The sequence below is a fragment of the Scyliorhinus torazame genome, chromosome 4, assembly GCF_047496885.1.
Source record: "Scyliorhinus torazame isolate Kashiwa2021f chromosome 4, sScyTor2.1, whole genome shotgun sequence".
Lineage (NCBI taxonomy): Eukaryota > Metazoa > Chordata > Chondrichthyes > Carcharhiniformes > Scyliorhinidae > Scyliorhinus > Scyliorhinus torazame.
This window is the reverse complement of record NC_092710.1, coordinates 40,035,017-40,044,700: the sequence shown is the minus strand read 5'-3', so window position 1 is coordinate 40,044,700 and position 9,684 is coordinate 40,035,017. Positions and strand designations below refer to the sequence as shown.

Genomic DNA, 9,684 nt, shown 5'->3' with positions numbered 1-9,684 from the left:
GGGCTCCCGGTTTGCCTGACCCGGCCCCCGAAGCTGCTCCTCCACCCCGCCGCCCGTCAACAAGAACGACATCAAACCCATCCCGGGAATCTCCCCACACCTGCCGGAAAAGCAGCAGGAAGCTGAGCAAGAGAGGTGAGGAGTGGGTGAGGCGAGGGGTGAGGGCGAGGGGTGAGGCGAGAGGGTGAGGCGAGGGTGAGGCGAGGGTGAGGCGAGAGGGTGAGGCGAGTGGGTGAGGCGAGTGGGTGAGGCGAGTGGGTGAGGCGAGTGGGTGAGGCGAGAGGGTGAGGCGAGAGGGTGAGGCGAGAGGGTGAGGCCGAGAGGGTGAGGCGAGAGGGTGAGGCGGAGAGGGTGAGGCGAGAGGGTGAGGCGAGGGTGAGGCGAGTGGTGAGGCGAGGGTGAGGCGAGAGGGTGAGGCGAGGGTGAGGCGAGAGGGTGAGGCGAGAGGGTGAGGCGAGAGGGTGAGGCGAGAGGGTGAGGCGAGGGTGAGGCGAGTGGGTGAGGCGAGAGGGTGAGGCGAGGGTGAGGCGAGAGGGTGAGGCGAGAGGGTGAGGCGAGAGGGTGAGGCGAGAGGGTGAGGCGAGGGTGAGGCGAGAGGGTGAGGCGAGTGGGTGAGGCGAGTGGGTGAGGCGAGTGGGTGAGGCGAGAGGGTGAGGCGAGGGTGAGGCGAGAGGGTGAGGCGAGTGGGTGAGGCGAGTGGGTGAGGCGAGTGGGTGAGGCGAGAGGGGTGAGGCGAGGGTGAGGCGAGAGGGTGAGGCGAGGGTGAGGCGAGAGGGTGAGGCGAGTGGGTGAGGCGAGTGGGTGAGGCGAGAGGGTGAGGCGAGGGTGAGGCGAGAGGGTGAGGCGAGGGGTCGAGGCGAGAGGGTGAGGCGCGAGGGTGAGGCGAGGGTGAGGCGAGAGGGTGAGGCGAGGGGTGAGGCGAGAGGGTGAGGCGAGGGGTGAGGCGAGAGGGTGAGGCGAGAGGGTGAGGCGAGAGGGTGAGGCGAGTGAGGTGAGGCGAGTGGGTGAGGCGAGTGGGTGAGGCGAGAGGGTGAGGCGAGGGTGAGGCGAGAGGGTGAGGCGAGAGGGTGAGGCGAGAGGGTGAGGCGAGAGGGTGAGGCGAGGGTGAGGCGAGTGAGGCGAGGGTGAGGCGAGAGGGTGAGGCGAGTGGGTGAGGCGAGAGGGTGAGGCGAGGGTGAGGCGAGAGGGTGAGGCGAGAGGGTGAGGCGAGTGGTGAGGCGAGCGAGGTGAGGCGAGAGGGTGAGGCGAGGAGCGAGGGTGAGGCGAGAGGTGAGGCGAGGTGAGGCGAGAGGGTGAGGCGAGTGGGTGAGGCGAGAGGGTGAGGCGAGAGGGTGAGGCGAGAGGGTGAGGCGAGGGTGAGGCGAGGGTGAGGCGAGGGTGAGGCGAGAGGGTGAGGCGAGGGGTGAGGCGAGAGGGTGAGGCGCGAGGGTGAGGCGAGAGGGTGAGGCGAGGGTGAGGCGAGGGGTGAGGCGAGAGGGTGAGGCGAGAGGGGTGAGGCGAGGGGTGAGGCGAGAGGGTGAGGCGAGAGGTGAGGCGAGAGGGTGAGGCGAGGGTGAGGCGAGAGGGTGAGGCGAGAGGGGTGAGGCGAGAGGGTGAGGCGAGGGTGAGGCGAGAGGGTGAGGCGAGAGGGTGAGGCGAGGGTGAGGCGAGTGGGTGAGGCGAGTGGGTGAGGGCGAGAGGGTGAGACGAGGGTGAGGCGAGAGGGTGAGGCGAGAGGGTGAGGCGAGGGTGAGGCGAGGGTGAGGCGAGAGGTGAGCGAGGGTGAGGCGAGAGGGTGAGGCGAGGGTGAGGCGAGAGGGTGAGGCGAGAGGGTGAGGCGAGAGGGTGAGGCGAGAGGGTGAGGCGAGGGTGAGGCGAGAGGGTGAGGCGAGAGGGTGAGGCGAGAGGGTGAGGGTGAGCGAGAGGGTGAGGCGAGGTGGTGAGGCAGAGGGTGAGGCGAGGGTGAGGCGAGGGTGAGGCGAGAGGGTGAGGCGAGAGGGTGAGGCGAGGGGGTGAGGCGAGTGGGTGAGGCGAGAGGGTGAGGCAGAGGGTGAGGCGAGAGGGTGAGGCGAGAGGGTGAGGCGAGGGTGAGGCGAGAGGGTGAGGCGAGAGGGTGAGGCGAGAGGGTGAGGCGAGAGGGTGAGGCGAGAGGGGGTGAGGCGAGAGGGTGAGGCGAGAGGGTGAGGCGAGAGGGTGAGGCGAGAGGGTGAGGCGAGTGGGTGAGGCGAGTGGGTGAGGCGAGAGGGTGAGGCGAGGGTGAGGCGAGGGGTGAGGCGAGAGGGTGAGGCGAGAGGGTGAGGCGAGAGGGTGAGGCGAGAGGGTGAGGAGGTGAGGTGAGGTGAGCGAGGGGTGAGGCGAGAGGGTGAGGCGAGGGTGAGGCGAGAGGGTGAGGCGAGGGGTGAGGCGAGGAGGGTGAGGCGAGAGGGGTGAGGCGAGAGGGTGAGGCGAGGGTGAGGCGAGAGGGTGAGGCGAGAGGGTGAGGGTGAGAGGGGTGAGGCGAGAGGGTGAGGCGAGAGGGTGAGGAGAGGGTGAGGCGAGAGGGTGAGGCGAGAGGGTGAGGCGAGGGGGTGAGGCGAGAGGGTGAGGCGAGAGGGTGAGGCGAGAGGGTGAGGCGAGGGTGAGGCGAGAGGGTGAGGCGAGAGGGTGAGGCGAGAGGGTGAGGCGAGAGGGTGAGGCGAGAGGGTGAGGAGAGGGTGAGGCGAGAGGGTGAGGCGAGTGGGTGAGGCGAGAGGGTGAGGCGAGAGGGTGAGGCGAGGGTGAGGCGAGGGTGAGGCGAGAGGGTGAGGCGAGAGGGTGAGGCGAGAGGGTGAGGCGAGTGGGTGAGGCGAGAGGGTGAGGCGCGAGGGTGAGGCGAGAGGGTGAGGCGAGGGTAGCGAGGGTGGAGGCGAGAGGGTGAGGCGAGAGGGTGAGGCGAGGGTGAGGCGAGGGGTGAGGCGAGAGGGTGAGGCGAGAGGGTGAGGCGAGAGGGTGAGGCGAGAGGGTGAGGCGAGAGGGGTGAGGCGAGAGGGTGAGGCGAGTGGGTGAGGCGAGAGGGTGAGGCGAGAGGGTGAGGCGAGAGGGTGAGGCGAGAGGGTGAGGCGAGAGGGTGAGGCGAGAGGGTGAGGCGAGAGGGTGAGGCGAGAGGGTGAGGCGAGAGGGTGAGGCGAGAGGGGTGAGGCGAGAGGGTGAGGCGAGAGGGTGAGGCGAGAGGGTGAGGCGAGAGGGTGAGCGAGAGGGTGAGGCGAGAGGGTGAGTGAGAGGCGTGAGGGTGAGGCGAGAGGGTGAGGCGAGAGGGTGAGGCGAGAGGGTGAGGCGAGAGGGTGAGGCGAGAGGGTGAGGCGAGAGGGTGAGGCGCGAGGGTGAGGCGAGAGGGTGACGGCGAGTGGGTGAGTTGGTGAGGCGTGAGGGTGAGGCGAGAGGGTGAGGCGAGAGGGTGAGGCGAGAGGGTGAGGGAGAGGGTGAGGCGAGGGTGAGGCGAGAGGGTGAGGCGAGAGGGTGAGGCGAGAGGGTGAGGCGAGTGGGTGAGAGGTGAGGCGAGAGGGTGAGGCGAGGGTGAGGCGACGGGTGAGGCGAGAGGGTGAGGCGAGGAGCGAGGGTGAGGCGAGAGGGTGAGGCGAGAGGGTGAGGCGAGAGGGTGAGGCGAGAGGGTGAGGAGAGGGTGAGGCGAGTGGGTGAGGCGAGTGGGTGAGCGCCAGGGTGAGGCGAGTGGGTGAGGCGAGTGGGTGAGGCGTGGGTGAGGCGAGAGGGTGAGGCGAGAGGGTGAGGCGAGGGGTGAGGCGAGAGGGTGAGGCGAGTGGGTGAGGCGAGAGGGGTGAGGCGAGTGGGTGAGGCGAGAGGGTGAGGCGAGAGGGTGAGGCGAGAGGGTGAGGCGAGTGGGTGAAGAGAGAGTGTGAGGCGAGGGTGAGGCGAGAGGGTGAGGTGAGTGGGTGAGGTGAGGTGAGGAGGGTGAGGCGAGAGGGTGAGGCGAGAGGGTGAGGCGAGAGGGTGAGGCGAGAGGGTGAGGCGAGAGGGTGAGGCGAGAGGGTGAGGCGAGAGGGTGAGGCGAGAGGGTGAGGCGAGAGGGTGAGGCGAGAGGGTGAGGCGAGAGGGTGAGGCGAGAGGGTGAGGCGAGAGGGTGAGGCGAGAGGGTGAGGCGAGAGGGTGAGGCGAGAGGGTGAGGCGAGAGGGTGAGGCGAGAGGGTGAGGCGAGAGGGTGAGGCGAGAGGGTGAGGCGAGAGGGTGAGGCGAGAGGGTGAGGCGAGAGGGTGAGGCGAGAGGGTGAGGCGAGAGGGTGAGGCGAGAGGTGAGGCGAGTGGGTGAGGCGAGAGGGTGAGGCGAGTGGGTGAGGCGAGAGGGTGAGGCGAGAGGGTGAGGCGAGAGGGTGAGGCGAGAGGGTGAGGCGAGAGGGTGAGGCGCGAGGGTGAGGCGAGAGGGTGAGGCGATGGTGAGGCGAGAGGGGTGAGGCGAGAGGGTGAGGCGAGAGGGTGAGGCGAGAGGGTGAGGCGAGAGGGTGAGGCGAGTGGGTGAGGCGAGAGGGTGAGGAGAGTGGGTGAGAGGTGAGGCGAGAGGGTGAGGCGAGTGGGTGAGGCGAGAGGGTGAGGAGAGTGGTGAGGCGATGGGTGAGGCGAGAGGGTGAGGCGAGAGGGTGAGGCGAGGGTGTGAGGCGAGAGGGTGAGGCGAGTGGTGAGGCGAGAGGGGTGAGGCGAGGGTGTGAGGCGAGAGGGTGAGGCGAGGTGAGGCGAGAGGGTGAGGCGAGAGGGTGAGGCGAGGGTGAGGCGAGAGGTGAGGCGAGGTGAGTGAGGCGAGAGGGTGAGGCGAGTGGGTGAGGCGAGAGGTGAGGCGAGAGGGTGAGGCGAGAGGGTGAGGCGAGAGGTGAGGCGAGTGGGTGAGGCGAGAGGGTGAGGCGAGAGGGTGAGGCGAGTGGGTGAGCGAGAGGGTGAGGCGAGGGTGAGGCGAGAGGGTGAGGCGAAGTGGGTGAGGCGAGAGGGTGAGGCGAGTGGTGAGGCGAGTGGGAGGCGAGGGTGAGGCGAGAGGGTGAGGCGAGAGGGTGAGGCGAGTGGTGAGGCGAGAGGGTGAGGCGAGTGGGTGAGGCGAGAGGGTGAGGCGAGGGTGAGGCGAGGGTGAGGCGAGAGGGTGAGGAGAGGTGAGGCGAGGGTGAGGCGAGGGGGTGAGGCGAGGGTGAGGCGAGGGGGTGAGGCGAGGGTAAGGCGAGAGGGTGAGGCGAGGGTGAGGCGAGAGGGGTGAGGCGAGAGGGTGAGGCGAGAGGGTGAGGCGAGAGGGTGAGGCGAGGGTGAGGCGAGAGGGTGAGGCGAGAGGGTGAGGGTGAGGAGAGTGGGTGAGGCGAGAGGGTGAGGCGAGAGGGTGAGGAGAGGGTGAGGCGAGAGGGTGAGGAGAGGGTGAGGCGAGAGGGTGAGGCGAGGGTGAGGCGAGGGTGAGGCGAGAGGGTGAGGCGAGTGGGTGAGGCGAGAGGGTGAGGCGAGAGGGTGAGGCGAGAGGGTGAGGCGAGAAGGTGAGGAGAGGGTGCAAGAGGGTGAGGAGAGGGTGAGGCGAGAAGGTGAGGAGAGGGGTGAGGAGAGGGTGAGACGAGAGGGTGAGGCGACTGGGTGAGGCGACTGGGTGAGGCGAGAGGGTGAGTCGAGAGGGTGAGGCGAGGGTGAGGAGAGGGTGAGGCGAGAACGTGAGGCGAGAGGGTGAGGAGAGGGTGAGGCGAGAAGGTGAGGAGAGGGTGAGACGAGAGGGTGAGGCGACTATGTGAGGCGAGTGGGTGAGAGGAGAGGGTGAGGAGAGGGTGAGAGAGGGTGAGCGAGAGGGTGAGAGAGTGAGGCGAGAGGGTGAGCGAGAGGGTGAGCGAGTGGGTGAGGCGAGAGGTGAGGCGAGGAGCGAGTGAGGCGAGAGGGTGAGGCGAGAGGGTGAGGCGAGAGGGTGAGGCGAGAGGGTGAGGCGAGTGGGTGAGGCGCAGAGGGTGAGGCGCGAGGGTGAGGCGCGAGGGTGAGGCGCGAGGGTGAGGCGAGAGGGTGAGGCGAGAGGTGAGGCAAGAGGTGAGGCGAGGGTGAGGCGAGTGGGTGAGGCGAGAGGGTGAGGCGAGGTGAGGCAGAGGGTGAGGCGTGAGGGTGAGGCGCGGGTGAGGCGAGAGGGTGAGGCGAGAGGGTGAGGCGAGGGTGAGGCGAGAGGGTGAGGCGAGAGGGTGAGGCGAGGGTGAGGCGAGAGGGTGAGGCGAGGGTGAGCGAGAGGGTGAGGCGAGGGTGATGCGAGAGGGTGAGGCGAGGGTGAGGCGAGAGGGTGAGGCGAGGGTGAGGCGAGAGGGTGAGGCGAGGGTGAGGCGAGGGGTGAGGCGAGGGTGAGGCGAGGGGGTGAGGCGAGAGGGTGAGGCGAGAGGGTGAGGCAAGGGTGAGGCGAGAGGGTGAGGCGAGAGGGTGAGGCGAGGGGGTGAGGCGAGTGGGGTGAGGCGAGAGGGTGAGGCAAGGGTGAGGAGAGGGTGAGGAGAGGGTGAGGAGAGGGTGAGGCGAGTGGGTGAGGCGAGAGGGTGAGGCGAGTGGGTGAGGCGAGAGGGTGAGGCGAGAGGGTGAGGCGAGTGGGTGAAGCGAGAGGGTGAGGCGAGGGGTGAGGCGAGTGGGTGAGGCGAGTGGGTGAGGCGAGAGGGTGAGGCGAGGGGTGAGGCGAGAGGGTGAGGCGAGGGTGAGGCGAGTGGGTGAGGCGAGAGGGTGAGGCGAGAGGGGTGAGGCGAGAGGGTGAGGCGAGAGGGTGAGGCGAGAGGGTGAGGCGAGAGGGTGAGGCGAGAGGGTGAGGCGAGAGGGTGAGGCGATAGGGTGAGGCGAGAGGGTGAGGCGAGAGGGTGAGGAGAGGGTGAGGCGAGTGGGTGAGGCGTGAGGGTGATCGAGAGGGTGAGGCGAGAGGGTGAGGCGAGAGGGTGAGGCGAGAGGGTGAGGCGAGGGTGAGGAGAGGGTGAGGCGAGAGGGTGAGGCGAGAGGGTGAGGCGAGAGGGTGAGGCGAGAGGGTTAGGCGAGAGGGTGAGGCGAGAGGGTGAGGCGAGAGGGTGAGGAGAGGGTGAGGCGAGACAGTGAGGCGAGAGTGTGAGGCGAGGGTGAGGTGAGAGGGTGAGGCGAGAGGGTGAGGAGAGGGTGAGGCGAGGGTGAGGTGAGAGGGTGAGGCGAGAGGGTGAGGAGAGGGTGAGGAGAGGGTGAGGCGAGAGGGTGAGGCGAGAGGGTGAGGAGAGGGTGAGACGAGAGGGTGAGACGAGAGGGTGAGGCGAGAGGGTGAGGCGAGAGGGTGAGGCGAGAGGGTGAGGCGAGGGTGAGGCGAGGGTGAGGCGAGGGATGAGGCTGAGGGGAGCGAGGTGAGCGAGAGGGTGAGGCGTGAGGGAGAGGGTGAGGCGAGAGGGTGAGGAGAGGGTGAGGAGAGGGTGAGGCGAGAGGGTGAGGCGAGAGGGTGAGGCGAGAGGGTGAGGCGAGAGGGTGAGGCTAGAGGGTGAGGAGAGGGTGAGGCGAGAGGGTGAGGCGAGAGGGTGAGGCTAGAGGGTGAGGCGAGAGGGTGAGGAGAGGGTGAGGCGAGAGGGTGAGGCGAGAGGGTGAGGCGAGAGGGTGAGGAGAGGGTGAGGCGAGAGGGTGAGGCGAGTGGGTGAAGCGACGGTGAGGTTGAGGCGAGAGGGTGAGGCGAGAGGGTGAGGCGAGGGTGAGGCGAGAGGGTGAGGCGAGAGGGTGAGGGCGAGAGGGTGAGGCGAGAGGGTGAGGCGAGGGTGAGGCGAGAGGGTGAGGCGAGAGGGTGAGGCGAGAGGGTGAGGCGAGTGGGTGAGGCGAGAGGGTGAGGCGAGAGGGTGAGGCGAGAGGGTGTGGCGAGAGGGTGAGGCGAGAGGGTGAGGAGAGGTTGAGGAGAGGTTGAGGCGAGAGGGTGAGGCGAGAGGGTGAGGCGAGAGGGTGAGGCGAGAGGGTGAGGCGAGAGGGTGAGGCGAGAGGGTGAGGCGAGAGGGTGAGGCGAGAGGGTGAGGCGAGAGGGTGAGGCGAGAGGGTGAGGCGCGAGGGTGAGGCGAGAGGGTGAGGCGAGAGGGTGAGGCGAGAGGGTGAGGCGAGTGGGTGAGGCGAGAGGGTGAGGCGAGGGAGGGAGAGGGAGGCGAGAGGGTGAGGCGAGGGTGAGGCGAGTGGGTGAGGCGAGAGAGGGTGAGGCGAGAGGGTGAGGCGAGAGGGTGAGGCGAGAGGGTGAGGCGAGTGGGTGAGGAGAGGGTGAGGCGCGAGGGTGAGGCGAGTGGGTGAGGCGAGAGGGTGAGGCGAGAGGGTGAGGCGAGAGGGTGAGGCGAGAGGGTGAGGCGAGAGGGTGAGGCGAGAGGGTGAGGCGAGAGGGTGAGGCGAGAGGGTGAGGCGAGAGGGTGAGGCGAGAGGGTGAGGCGAGTGGGTGAAGGCGAGAGGGTGAGGCGAGGTGAGGCGAGAGGGTGAGGCGAGGGTGAGGCGAGTGAGGTGAGGTGAGGGGTGAGCGAGAGGGTGAGGCGAGAGGGTGAGGCGAGAGGGTGAGGCGAGAGGGTGAGGCGAGAGGGTGAGGCGAGGAGAGGGCTGAGGAGGGTGAGGCGAGAGGGTGAGGCGAGGAGAGGGTGAGGCGAGAGGGTGAGGCGAGAGGGTGAGGCGAGAGGGTGAGGCGAGAGGTGAGAGAGGTGAGGCGAGAGGGTGAGGCGAGAGGGTGAGGCGCGAGGGTGAGGCGAGAGGGTGAGGCGAGTGGAGTTTGAGGCGAGAGGGTGAGGCGAGAGGGTGAGGCGAGAGGGTGAGGCGAGGGTGAGGAGAGGGTGAGGCGCGAGGGTGAGCGAGAGGGTGAGGCGAGAGGGTGAGCGAGTGGGAGAGGAGCGAGAGGGTGAGGCGAGGTGAGGCGAGCGGTGAGGCGAGAGGGTGAGGCGAGAGGGTGAGGCGAGAGGGTGAGGCGAGAGGGTGAGGCGAGAGGGTGAGGCGAGAGGGTGAGGCGAGAGGGTGAGGCAGAGGGTGAGGCGAGTGGTGAGGAGAGGGTGAGGCGAGTGGGTGAGGCGAGTGGGTGAGGCGCCAGGGTGAGGCGAGTGGGTGAGGCGAGTGGGTGAGGCGAGTGGGTGAGGCGAGAGGTGAGGCGAGGGTGAGGAGAGGGTGAGGCGAGAGGGTGAGGCGAGAGGGTGAGGCGAGAGGGTGAGGCGAGAGGGTGAGGCGAGAGGGTGAGGCGAGTGGGTGAGGAGAGAGTGTGAGGCGAGGGTGAGGCGAGAGGGTGAGGCGAGTGGGTGAGGTGAGGGTGAGTCGAGAGGGTGAGGCGAGAGGGTGAGGCGAGAGGGTGAGGCGAGAGGGTGAGGCGAGAGGGTGAGGCGAGATGGTGAGGCGAGAGGGTGAGGCGAGAGGGTGAGGCGAGAGGGTGAGGCGAGAGGGTGAGGCGAGAGGGGTGAGGCGAGAGGGTGAGGCGAGAGGGTGAGGCGAGAGGGTGAGGCGAGAGGGTGAGGCGAGAGGGTGAGGCGAGAGGGTGAGGCGAGAGGGTGAGGCGAGAGGGTGAGGAGAGGGTGAGGCGAGAGGGTGAGGCGAGTGGGTGAGGCGAGAGGGTGAGGCGAGAGGGTGAGGCGAGAGGGTGAGGCGAGAGGGTGAGGCGAGAGGTGAGGCGCGAGGTTGAGGCGAGAGGGTGAGGCGATGGTGAGGCGAGAGGGTGAGGCGAGGGTGAGGCGAGAGGGTGAGGCGAGAGGGTGAGGAGAGTGGGTGAGGCGAGAGGGGTGAGGAGAGTGGGTGAGGCGAGGGTGAGGCGTGAGGGTGAGGAGAGTGGGTGAGG

The 9,684-nt window shown here is 68.9% G+C and overlaps 1 protein-coding gene across 1 annotated transcript in view; it reads left to right on the top strand.

The window, feature by feature from the left end:
- Positions 1–71: 71 nt before the first annotated feature.
- Positions 72–9,684, top strand: part of LOC140410199 (E3 ubiquitin-protein ligase DTX4-like) — a 187,375-nt gene continuing 177,762 nt past the window's right edge. Inside the window, exon 1 of the mRNA XM_072498169.1 lies at positions 72–135. The gene's annotated coding sequence lies outside the window, so the exon portion shown is untranslated. The remainder of the gene's footprint in view (positions 136–9,684) is intronic.